The 12,262-nt window shown below is 36.0% G+C and overlaps 1 protein-coding gene across 5 annotated transcripts in view; it reads left to right on the forward strand.

Annotated features, from left to right (window-relative positions):
- The window catches only part of LOC26535118, a 117,600-nt gene that overhangs the window by 84,299 nt on the left and 21,039 nt on the right, over positions 1 to 12,262 (forward strand). For 2 of the 5 annotated variants that reach the window (XM_039371593.2, XM_039371596.2), the window contains exons 7-8: positions 4,149 to 4,218; positions 4,271 to 4,399. The exons of the other annotated variants lie outside the window; for them this stretch is intronic. The gene's annotated coding sequence lies outside the window, so the exon portion shown is untranslated. The remainder of the gene's footprint in view (positions 1 to 4,148; positions 4,219 to 4,270; positions 4,400 to 12,262) is intronic. 5 annotated transcript variants of the gene reach the window in all.

A 12,262-nucleotide genomic window follows, 5' to 3' on the forward strand; every position in this document is an offset into this window, starting at 1 on the left:
CGTAGCCCTTCTAAGCGCGTCTTCTAAACTATCTATGGCATTATACTTTTCAAAGTAGGCTTTAATAGCCTCCTCATTCTCCTTATAAAATTCCTCGCTGTTTCTTTGAATCAAATCCACGGAGAAAAGAGCATTACTAATGTGCGGAGGAACCTAGAGAGGGTGTCCCAAGACCAAGCAAGGCATTACAACCTGCGGAGAAGGCAGTGGAAGCCGAGGATTGGTAAAATGGTGTGGGCCAAGGTGCTCCCTGTCAATGGCGGCTGAAGGATTTGCGGCCAAACTAGCTCCGAGGTTCGATGGGCCGTACCAAATTGTGGATTTCATATCGCCAGTGATATGTAAGATTCGCCACCTGAGGAGTAAAAAGGAACGCTCGGTACACGTCACCGACCTGAAACAGCAGGGTCAAGAGGAGAAGGAGGACGAGAACGCGGATGCAGACAGCGTCAGGCCAAGGCTATAACCGTGGAAGAAATAACTACCACAACAATTACAACCGAGGCAGCAATAACAACAACAATAATAACTTTAATAACCGTGAAGGTAGAAGAGGCCAAAACCAAGGGAGAGGCCACGGAAACTACTACCAGGGTAATAATAATAATAATAGTAATGTGAGAATTACGCAAAATACGTCGGAAAACTCACAGAACCCTTTAGGAATCAACCAATAAATGTTAAAGTTCATTCCATCAATTATAGTCTTAATATATTCGTAACTTTCCATAATCATTCAACTGAAAATAAACTTACATTTCTCATTGATACTTGTGCAGATATCTCACTTCTGAAGGTAAATTCTGATAACTTCCAAATTCAAACACAAAAAATAATAAACATCGAAGGCATAGGCCAAGGTGTGATAAAGTCTCGAGGAACAACCTCAATAGAACTCCAATCAACCAAATATATTATTTCACATGAATTTCACTTGGTAGACCCAAATTTTGCAATACCATGTGATGGAATAATAGGCATTGATTTTATTAAGAAATTCAATTGTCAACTAGATTTCAAACTAAGTGAAGACTGGTTTATAATTAGACCCCAAAATTTAAATTATCCAATTTATGTTCCGATAACATATAGCGCTGGCAACAATACAGTTCTTCTGCCAGCCAGATCACAAGTTATTCGGAAAATAGACATTAATGCTGTAAATGATTACATATTTGTTCCTAATCAGTAAATACACAATGGGATTTATGTTGCAAATACAATAGCAGCATCCAAACATTTATACATTCGACTTCTAAGTACAACTAATTTCGATCAATTGGTCAAAGTAAACAAAATCCAATATGAAAATTTAAAAGATTATGACATTCATAATACCAACACTAAAAATAGAAGCGAACAAGTACTTCCAAAACTAAAGAAAAATTTTCCAGACCAATTCAAAAATCAATTAACGGAATTATGCACACAGTATAGTGATGTGTTCGGACTGGAAACCGAACCAATATCAACAAACAACTTTAATAAACAAACATTAAGACTTAAAGATGATGAACCCATTTATATAAAAAACTACAGAAGCCCGCATAGCCATATTGAAGAAATTCAAAAACAAGTAGGAAAATTAATTAGCGACAAAATCGTCGAACCGTCTGTATCCGAGTATAACAGCCCACTCTTGTTAGTTCCGAAAAAATCATTACCAAATTCACAAGAAAAGAAATGGCGATTAGTAATTGACTATCGTCAAATAAATAAAAAACTACTTTCTGACAAATTTCCACTCCCTAGAATTGATGACATTTTAGATCAACTAGGTCGAGCTAAATACTTTTCATGCATTGACTTGATGTCAGGTTTCCACCAAATAGAACTTGAGGAAAACTCAAGGAATATAACATCTTTTTCAACGAGCAATGGCTCATATCGCTTCACGCGATTACCATTTGGTCTTAAAATAGCACATAATTCATTTCAGAGGATGATGACTATATCATTCTCGGGTTTAGAACCCTCTCAGGCATTCCTTTATATGGATGACGTAATGGTGATAGGAAGTTCAGAAAAACACATGATTAAAAACTTAACTGACGTTTTTAATGTATGTAGGAAATATAACCTAAAGTTGCATCCAGAAAAATGTTCATTTTTCATGCACGAAGTGACATTCCTAGGTCACAAATGCACAGACAAAGAAGTATTGCCAAATGACAAGAAATATGACGTCATCAAAAATTATCCTGTCCCTCATGATGCGAACAGCGCAAGACGATTTGTAGCGTTCTGCAACTTTTATCGTCGATTTATAAGGATCTTCGCCGACTATTCACGGCACATAACTAGATTATGTAAAAAGAATGTCTCTTTCGAATGGTCAAGCGAATGCCAGAACGCATTCGAATACCTTAAAAAAAAATATTATGCACCCCACGGAACAAGAACTAGCGGCAATTCATTGGGCAATTACCCATTTTAGACCATATATTTATGGCAAACATTTCACCATTAAAACGGACCACAGACCTTTAACGTACCTATTTCTATGACTAATCCCAGTTCTAAATTAACTCGCATGCGGTTAGAGCTTGAAGAATACGACTTCACTGTAGAATACCTAAAGGGGAAAGATAAGACGCAAATATAACAGAACTCAAAGACATGCAACATAAAGTCCTTAAAGTCACTACCAGGCAACAAAGTAGACAAGATAAAAACTGTACAGTAACAAATAAGGAACTATTGCCTAGGCAAAGTATCCAAAATGTATCTAAGCCCAACGTACACGAAGTCATAACAAATGATGAAGTACGAAAAGTAGTGACCTTGCGAATAACTGAATCTATTTGTTTACTAAAACGAGGAAATAAAGTTATTGCAAGAATTGATGTTGACGATTTATATACCAATGGAATTTTTGATTTAGGTCAGTTCTTCCAAAGGCTTGAAATGCAAGCCGGTATACTAAAAATCAGCCAACTCAAATTGGCACCGGGTGAAAAAATCTTTGAAACCATTTCAATAGGTAATTTCAAAAATACGGGCAATATAAAATTAAAATCATTAAGAGTAGCGCTACTCCAGCCGGTGACCATTATAAAAACTGAAAAAGAGATACAATCAATACTGTCTACATATCATGACGATCCAATTCAAGGAGGTCTTGCAGGCATTACAAGAACGCTAGCGAAAATAAAAAGACACTATTATTGGGAAAATATGACTCGTCATATAAAAGAGTACATACGTAGATGTCATAAATGCCGAATGTCGAAAACAACGACACATACAAAGACCCCAATGACTCACACAGAAAGCCCAACAAATGCTTTTAATATAGTGATAGTGGACACAGTAGGTCCACTACCGAAATCAGAATATGGCAACGAATACATCGTCACACTTATATGTGATTTAACGAAGTATCTAGTAACCATACCGGTTGCAAACAAAAGCGCAAATACTGTCGCAAGAGCTATATTCGAAAATTTTATACTATAATAAAGTAATTTTAGATATGTGCAAATACATGAAGATAGAAAACCTATTATCTACCTATCATCACCAAACTTTAGGGACAATAGAACGAAGTCATAGAACATTCAATGAATACATTCGTTCATACATCTCTGCAGACAAAACTGATTGGGACTTTTGGATACAATATTTTACATATTGTTTCAACACAACACCATCAGTCATGCATGATTACTGTCCATATGAACTAGTCCTTAGAAGATTACCAAGCGGCCGTAATTCGAGCCATGCCAAGTCGGCGGTCGCTTATCCAACTACGGGCGGTTCTGCCGCCCGTAGCAACAAAGTGTCGTCTGCCGACGCTGCACATTGTAGCCGACGCAGCCGACGTATATATTGTCTGGTTAATGGGCAAGGCGGGGGGCGAAGTCAGCGTTATGGGAGTGCAATTAAATGAGGCTCAATGGGGAGAGCGTGTGTGAGAATGACGATCGATAGGGGAGGGGGAAAGGCACTTGAGGATTGAAGAGGGTTCATATCTTATATATATCGAAGAAATTTGTTGATGAATTAAATTCTTCATTTTTATTTATTAATGCGTATCCATATGAAGGGCTGGGTAAGAAATAATTTTCTATGTATAGTAAATGACTGGTAGTTTTAAATATTGATATTACAACATTCATTATATTTTTGCACATGTAATGTTTCAGATCTTGCCAAAGGCAGTCAAGCACCTCTAATATTACACCTTTCTCCGTTAGGTCCATTACTTATAATCCGGTATGTTAAATAAAGCAGAAATCTATATATATGATTTTTATTTTTTACCTAGAGTGCACTCTTAACATTTCCGTCAAAAAATATTTGTAAAAGCTCCCTTAAAGTCTCTGACCTTTGTCTATTTAACGAAACAAAGATGACATACACCTCTAGCATGCCATCTGATTTAACGGAAGATGCGGTAAGTAATTTAATAATGCATTTGATTTGTTAATATAACAAAAGAAAATGCTATAGTCGAGTTTTCCGACTAGCAGATACCCGTTACCCGTTACGCTGCTGAAATTGCGAACGACAAATTTCAACATTTTCTGAAATAACGGTAGAATTTGGAGTAAAATTTAAATCAAAATAAAATTTTCCGAAAGATTAGGCGTTTTGAAATGTATACATTAAGAACTAAAGAATGCATTTAGACTTTGTGACGAGCCTACGTCTTTCTTAACATTCGTTCACTTAACAAGCCAAGTAAAATAACAAAAACTTCCGCTTACGCAATCGTCTCAGGATTCTCCAAATACTCCTATTTTCGGGAGCTCCTCTCGTCACGGGAGAAAAGATGTTTATAGCTCAATGATCTTAATCTTGCTCTTTAGCTTTCCCAATCTGCCTATATAAATGCAAACATGTCTTTATGAGTCAGTTCAGTACTAAGTACACTATCAATTGCCAACTTCAATTTCGAAGCCCAATATCCAACCTAGTAATAATCCAAAGGCTCTACTCCTTTCATTATTGGATTTAATAACAAGAGAGAACGCTATAGTCGAGTTCCCCGACTATCTGATACCCGTTACTCAGCTAGTGAAAGTGTGAAGGAGCCTCTTCAACACTGACAGTTTTTGACGGTTTGTGGGCGTTAGAGTCGGCGCGGCAAAAAGTTTTTTGGCAAATCGATAGAAATTTACAAAACTAATACAAAAATGAAAAAATATCAAAACATTTTTCAAAAGTGTGGGCGTGGCAGCTTTGGGCGGTTTGTGGGCGTTGAAATGGGCGTGGCAATCGATAGAAATTTACAAAACCAATACAAAAATAAAAAATTTTAAATTATTTTTCAAAAGTGTAGGCGTGGCAATTTTGGGCGGTTTGTGGGCATAAGAGTGGCAACAAGAATCCACAAACTTGCGCTGCGTCTATGTCTCTGGAGTCTGTATGCCTAATCTCAACATCTTAGCTTTTATGGTTCCTGAGATCTCGACGTTCATACGGACAGACAGACGGACAGACGGACGGACAGACGGACGGACAGACGGACATGGCCAGATCGACTCGGCTATTGATCCTGATCAAGAATATATATACTTTATATGGTCGGAAACGCTTCCTTCTGCCTGTTACATACCTTTTAACGAATCTAGTATACCCTTTTACTCTACGGGTGTAAAAACAAGAGAGAACGCTATAGTCGAGTTCCCCGACTATTAGATACCCGTTACTCAGCAGCTAAATTTAAAAAACAATAAATATGTTTTCATATATGTACGTAACTTTTCGCCGCTCGAATTAGCTTCCGATTAAAATTTTGAAATCGGTACCCAGGAAACACCACGTGGAGGCCGTTGAATTACAACGGGGTCGTTTAAACAAAAATCAATTTTGGGGACCTACTTGAGGGGACGACTTGAGTTTTCAAACCTTGGAAATTGTCTGTAGCACACGGAGGCATAGATATTGTTATTATTAAATTAAATATTTAAATATTAATTATTAAATTAAATTATCTCACTTATTTAAAAATAATAATTATTTTTCTTAGGTTTTTTGTTTTTATTTATTTTTTTCTTGTTTTTTTTTAATTAAATTAAATTATCAGACTTATTTCAAAATATTTATTATTTCTCTAGGTTTTTGTTTTTTTTTTTAACTTAATAATGAATACATCAAAAAACTAAAAAAAAATCAAAAATATATACTTATTTAGTTTATATTTAATTAATTACCTACTCTGCCTCCCTAACGCTAACTAATATACCACTGTGGTAACTATATGTGGTCTCAAATGTTCGCGCAGTGGCCCGATATTGCAGCAGCCAGAGATGGAGTGGAGTTAAAATCTCCTAACCTAAATTTAGTTTCAAACTTCTTTAAGGGATAGGTCGGACTTTTATATAATACAAGAATCCCTAAAGATCGGTACTTAAAGATAGCAAACTCAAACACTGAAGAGGTTAAATTTGAAAGATTTAAAAAAACGACCACTTAAGCAAAGACTACCATTCTCAAATAGTTCGTTTCGAATAAAAACGAGAATGCCTCTTTTTGGTCGGACTCCGCTAGCTACTGACTGGCAATCTAATCTCACTGCTGTGGTAAAGCCAGGAATTTCGTATACTTAATTTGAGTATGTTAATGCATCAACGAAGCACAAAAGGGAAGACCTAAGCATTAGACGATGGGAACAAACTTCGCTTATATGACTGTGTAAACTTTCCGTATTATGGAAAAAAATATGAAGATTCGGACTATTGATTAAACAATCGAAATGGGTATTCAGTAGCTTAGTGGAACGCAATTATCGGAGCTCTGCTTCTGGGGGTGAATCCTGAGCGGATCTTGGAGGGACAAAAGGTCCAATAATGAAAGGACCTGCCGCTGTATGTACTACAGGCTATATACAGCGCAGCTCTCTGCATGCTGGAGTTTGTGTGAACTACCACTGTACGTAGCGCCTTGAATTTTATGAATAGTTATTGCTTCTCCAGGATCGACTGGAAACTGCTTTCAGTCAATTGTAGTTGCCTGATTAGAATTAATTTGAAAACTTTTTATAATTTTCGAAATCGGCGTCCATTAAGCCTCCTCACAATGTCTGCGCTTGGAACGCGTATTTACTCCTATGCTTTCATCTAAAAATTGTGTCCAAAGAAGAAGAGTGTTGGACGTACTAAAGCCTATCTTTCAAAGGACAACAGTGGCTCCGTTTACGAGACCATCTGATGTATCTACTTTGACCGTCATCATATATTTGGCAGTGATTTATAAAGTGAGCGGGGTACAATATCCTTGTGTCTCAGATGTTTTTAGGGACCTAGCTTGTTCCTGACATCTGTTCCTTTGCTCTAAGCTTATTTGAGCGGACTTATCTGAGTCTAAAGCTTCCGAGAAAAATTGAGCAGTGGGTATCGAGTTAAGCTTCTTCCTATTGTACCGATCTGTGTCCTGATTACTTGTAAAAAGGTGAATTGAGTCATTTGGAATTTGACTTTCATCGAAAATTCTAGATCTAAGCAAGCTAACATCATCAGATGTAATTTGGCCGGATGTCATGTTATTAAATGTAATTGCAAACGGTTGGTCATCTCGATGACCCATTATCTCTGTGAGTTCAAAAAACCAAAAAGGACTCCACAGATACGATCCAAATATAGCACTGTATGGATCATGCGACAGAGCCTAAAAAATCTAGCGATCACATACGGGCCGCAATTGTCTAAGATCGCCGAACACGATAACCGAAATATCTCCGAAAGGAGCTTCAACATTAGAAAATAATGGCTTTAGGTGAGAGTCTAAATGAGAAAACATTGTTGAACCGACCATTGAAACATTGAAATTTCGTCTATTATAAGAATTTTAAGATCAATAAATCTTGAACAAAGGGTATTTAACAAATCAGGGCTTAAACTTCTAAATGCGGACCCAGCCTAATTTACAGGGAGAGAGAACATGGAATGAAGAATGGATTCTTCGATTCTGAAAGCAGGGAGAAGAAGAAATAAGGGAGCACACAGTAAAATTTTTACCGAAGTTGGATGGCGTCCTATTATTATACATCGATTTGTCCTTGCATTATGCAAGACATGAGTAAAGAAGTTTTTTTGCTCCAAATGTAGAGATCTAACTAAAATGGCTAAGTTTGAAGCAGATATAAGTGGCGGAAGCTATATTACCCGGATATTGCTATCAGGATCAACATCTAACAAATTGTGGTTCAAGTTTAAAACATTAATTTGAAAAGACCACCTCCTCTTCTTAATTTTCTTCTATATTATCTGCTTCCGTAGCCCTTCTAAGCGCGTCTTCTAAACTATCTATGGCATTATACTTTTCAAAGTAGGCTTTAATAGCCTCCTCATTCTCCTTATAAAATTTCTAGCTGTTTCTTTGAATCAAATCTACCTGTTCGTTTCTCCACGGAGAAAAGAGCATTACTAATGTGCGGAGGAACCTAGAGAGGGTGTCCCAAGACCAAGCAAGGCATTACAACCTGCGGAGAAGGCAGTGGAAGCCGAGGATTGGTAAAATGGTGTGGGCCAAGGTGCTCCCTGTCAATGGCGGCTGAAGGATTTGCGGCCAAACTAGCTCCGAGGTTCGATGGGCCGTACCAAATTGTGGATTTCATATCGCCAGTGATATGTAAGATTCGCCATCTGAGGAGTAAAAAGGAACGCTCGGTACACGTCACCGACCTGAAACAGCAGGGTCAAGAGGAGAAGGAGGACGAGAACGCGGATGCAGACAGCGTCAGGCCAAGGCTATAATCGTGGAAGAAATAACTACCACAACAATCACAACCGAGGCAGCAATAACAACAACAATAATAACTTTAATAACCGTGGAGGTAGAAGAGGCCAAAACCAAGGGAAAGGCCACGGAAACTACTACCAGGGTAATAATAATAATAATAGTAATGTGAGAATCACGCAAAATACGTCGAAAAACTCACAGAACCCTTTAGGAATCAACCAATAAATGTTAAAGTTCATTCCATCAATTATAGTCTTAATATATTCGTAACTTTCCATAATCATTCAACTGAAAATAAACTTACATTTCTAATTGATACTTGTGCAGATATCTCATTTCTGAAGGTAAATTCTGATAACTTCCAAATTCAAACAGAAAAAATAATAAACATCGAAGGCATAGGCCAAGGTGTGATAAAGTCTCGAGGAACAACCTCAATAGAACTCCAATCAACCAAATATATTATTTCACATGAATTTCACTTGGTAGACCCAAATTTTGCAATACCATGTGATGGAATAATAGGCATTGATTTTATTAAGAAATTCAATTGTCAACTAGATTTCAAACTAAGTGAAGACTGGTTTATAATTAGACCCCAAAATTTAAATTATCCAATTTATGTTCCGATAACATATAGCGCTGGCAACAATACAGTTCTTCTGCCAGCCAGATCACAAGTTATTCGGAAAATAGACATTAATGCTGTAAATGATTACATATTTGTTCCTAATCAGTAAATACACAATGGGATTTATGTTGCAAATACAATAGCAGCATCCAAACATTTATACATTCGACTTCTAAATACAACTAATTTCGATCAATTGGTCAAAGTAAACAAAATCCAATATGAAAATTTAAAAGATTATGACATTCATAATACCAACACTAAAAATAGAAGCGAACAAGTACTTCCAAAACTAAAGAAAAATTTTCCAGACCAATTGAAAAAATCAATTAACTGAATTATGCACACAGTATAGTGATGTGTTCGGACTGGAAACCGAACCAATATCAACAAACAACTTTAATAAACAAACATTAAGACTTAAAGATGATGAACCCATTTATATAAAAAACTACAGAAGCCCGCATAGCCATATTGAAGAAATTCAAAAACAAGTAGGAAAATTAATTAGCGACAAAATCGTCGAACCGTCTGTATCCGAGTATAACAGCCCACTCTTGTTAGTTCCGAAAAAATCATTACCAAATTTACAAGAAAAGAAATGGCGATTAGTAATTGACTATCGTCAAATAAATAAAAAACTACTTTCTGACAAATTTCCACTCCCTAGAATTGATGACATTTTAGATCAACTAGGTCGAGCTAAATACTTTTCATGCATTGACTTGATGTCAGGTTTCCACCAAATAGAACTTGAGGAAAACTCAAGGAATATAACATCTTTTTCAACGAGCAATGGCTCATATCGCTTCACGCGATTACCATTTGGTCTTAAAATAGCACATAATTCATTTCAGAGGATGATGACTATATCATTCTCGGGTTTAGAACCCTCTCAGGCATTCCTTTATATGGATGACGTAATGGTGATAGGAAGTTCAGAAAAACACATGATTAAAAACTTAACTGACGTTTTTAATGTATGTAAGAAATATAACCTAAAGTTGCATCCAGAAAAATGTTAATTTTTCATGCACGAAGTGACATTCCTAGGTCACAAATGCACAGACAAAGAAGTATTGCCAAATGACAAGAAATATGACGTCATCAAAAATTATCCTGTCCCTCATGATGCGAACAGCGCAAGACGATTTGTAGCGTTCTGCAACTTTTATCGTCGATTTATAAGGATCTTCGCCGACTATTCACGGCACATAACTAGAATATGTAAAAAGAATGATAATGATGAAGTACGAAAAGTAGTGACCTTGCGAATAACTGAATCTATTTGTTTACTAAAACGAGGAAATAAAGTTATTGCAAGAATTGATGAATTGACGATTTATATACCAATGGAATTTTTGATTTAGGTCAGTTCTTCCAAAGGCTTGAAATGCAAGCCGGTATACTAAAAATCAGCCAACTCAAATTGGCACCGAGTGAAAAAATCTTTGAAACCATTTCAATAGGTAATTTCAAAAATACGGGCAATATAAAATTAAAATCATTAAGAGTAGCGCTACTCCAGCCGGTGACCATTATAAAAACTGAATAAGAGATACAATCAATACTGTCTACATATCATGACGATCCAATTCAAGGAGGTCTTGCAGGCATTACAAGAACGCTAGCGAAAATAAAAAGACACTATTATTGGGAAAATATGACTCGTCATATAAAAGAGTACATACGTAGTTGTCATAAATGCCAAATGTCGAAAACAACGACACATACAAAGACCCCAATGACTCACACAGAAAGCCCAACAAATGCTTTTAATATAGTGATAGTGGACACAGTAGGTCCACTACCGAAATCAGAATATGGCAACGAATACATCGTCACACTTATATGTGATTTAACGAAGTATCTAGTAACCATACCGGTTGCAAACAAAAGCGCAAATACTGTCGCAAGAGCTATATTCGAAAATTTTATACTATAATAAAGTAATTTTAGATATGTGCAAATACATGAAGATAGAAAACCTATTATCTACCTATCATCACCAAACTTTAGGGACAATAGAACGAAGTCATAGAACATTCAATGAATACATTCGTTCATACATCTCTGCAGATAAAACTGATTGGGACTTTTGGATACAATATTTTACATATTGTTTCAACACAACACCATCAGTCATGCATGATTACTGTCCATATGAACTAGTCTTTGGAAGATTACCAAGGCAGTTCGCAAATTTTAATAAAACAGATAGAATAGATACTCTAAGGAAATAAAATTTAGATTAGAAATTGCATATAAAAGAGCTAGACTTATGTTAGAAAAAGCGAAGTCTTATAGAAAACAACTTTATGATAAGAAAACTTCAGATTTTCAATTAAAGATAGGAGTTAAAGTTATACTAAGGAACGAAACGGGTCATGAGTTACATCCAGTATAGTTAGGTCCTTATACTGTAGAAACCATAGAAGAGAGAGATAACATAGTAATTAGAGATACAAAGCAAAAGAAACAAAAAGTACATAAGGATAGACTTAAAATATATAATCAATGAAACGTTTCATTTCACTTAAGAAAAGGTCTAATCAACCACAAGAAAAAAAAGCAAAACAAAAAAAAAATTATTTTTCTTTCTAAGAAAGTTAAACATACATAAAACAAACAAAAAATAACGTATTTCAACATAAATTTTTTTTATTTATTCTGTCATTACACAAAAATGATTTGAGACAAAACATTGCTAATAAGAACAAGAGAGAACGCTATAGTCGAGTTTCCCGACTATCTGATACCCGTTACTCAGCTAGTGTAAGTGCGAAGGACAGTTTTTGGCGGTTTGTGGGAGTTAGAGTGGGCGTGGCCAAAAGTTTTTTGGCAAATAGATAGAAATTTACAAGACTAATACAAAAATGAAAAAATATCAAAACATTTTTCAAAAGTGTGGGCGTGGCAGCTTTGGGCGGTTTGTGGGCGTTA

Source organism: Drosophila yakuba, chromosome 2L (genome assembly GCF_016746365.2).
Source record: "Drosophila yakuba strain Tai18E2 chromosome 2L, Prin_Dyak_Tai18E2_2.1, whole genome shotgun sequence".
In the NCBI taxonomy this organism is placed as follows: Eukaryota; Metazoa; Arthropoda; class Insecta; order Diptera; family Drosophilidae; genus Drosophila; species Drosophila yakuba.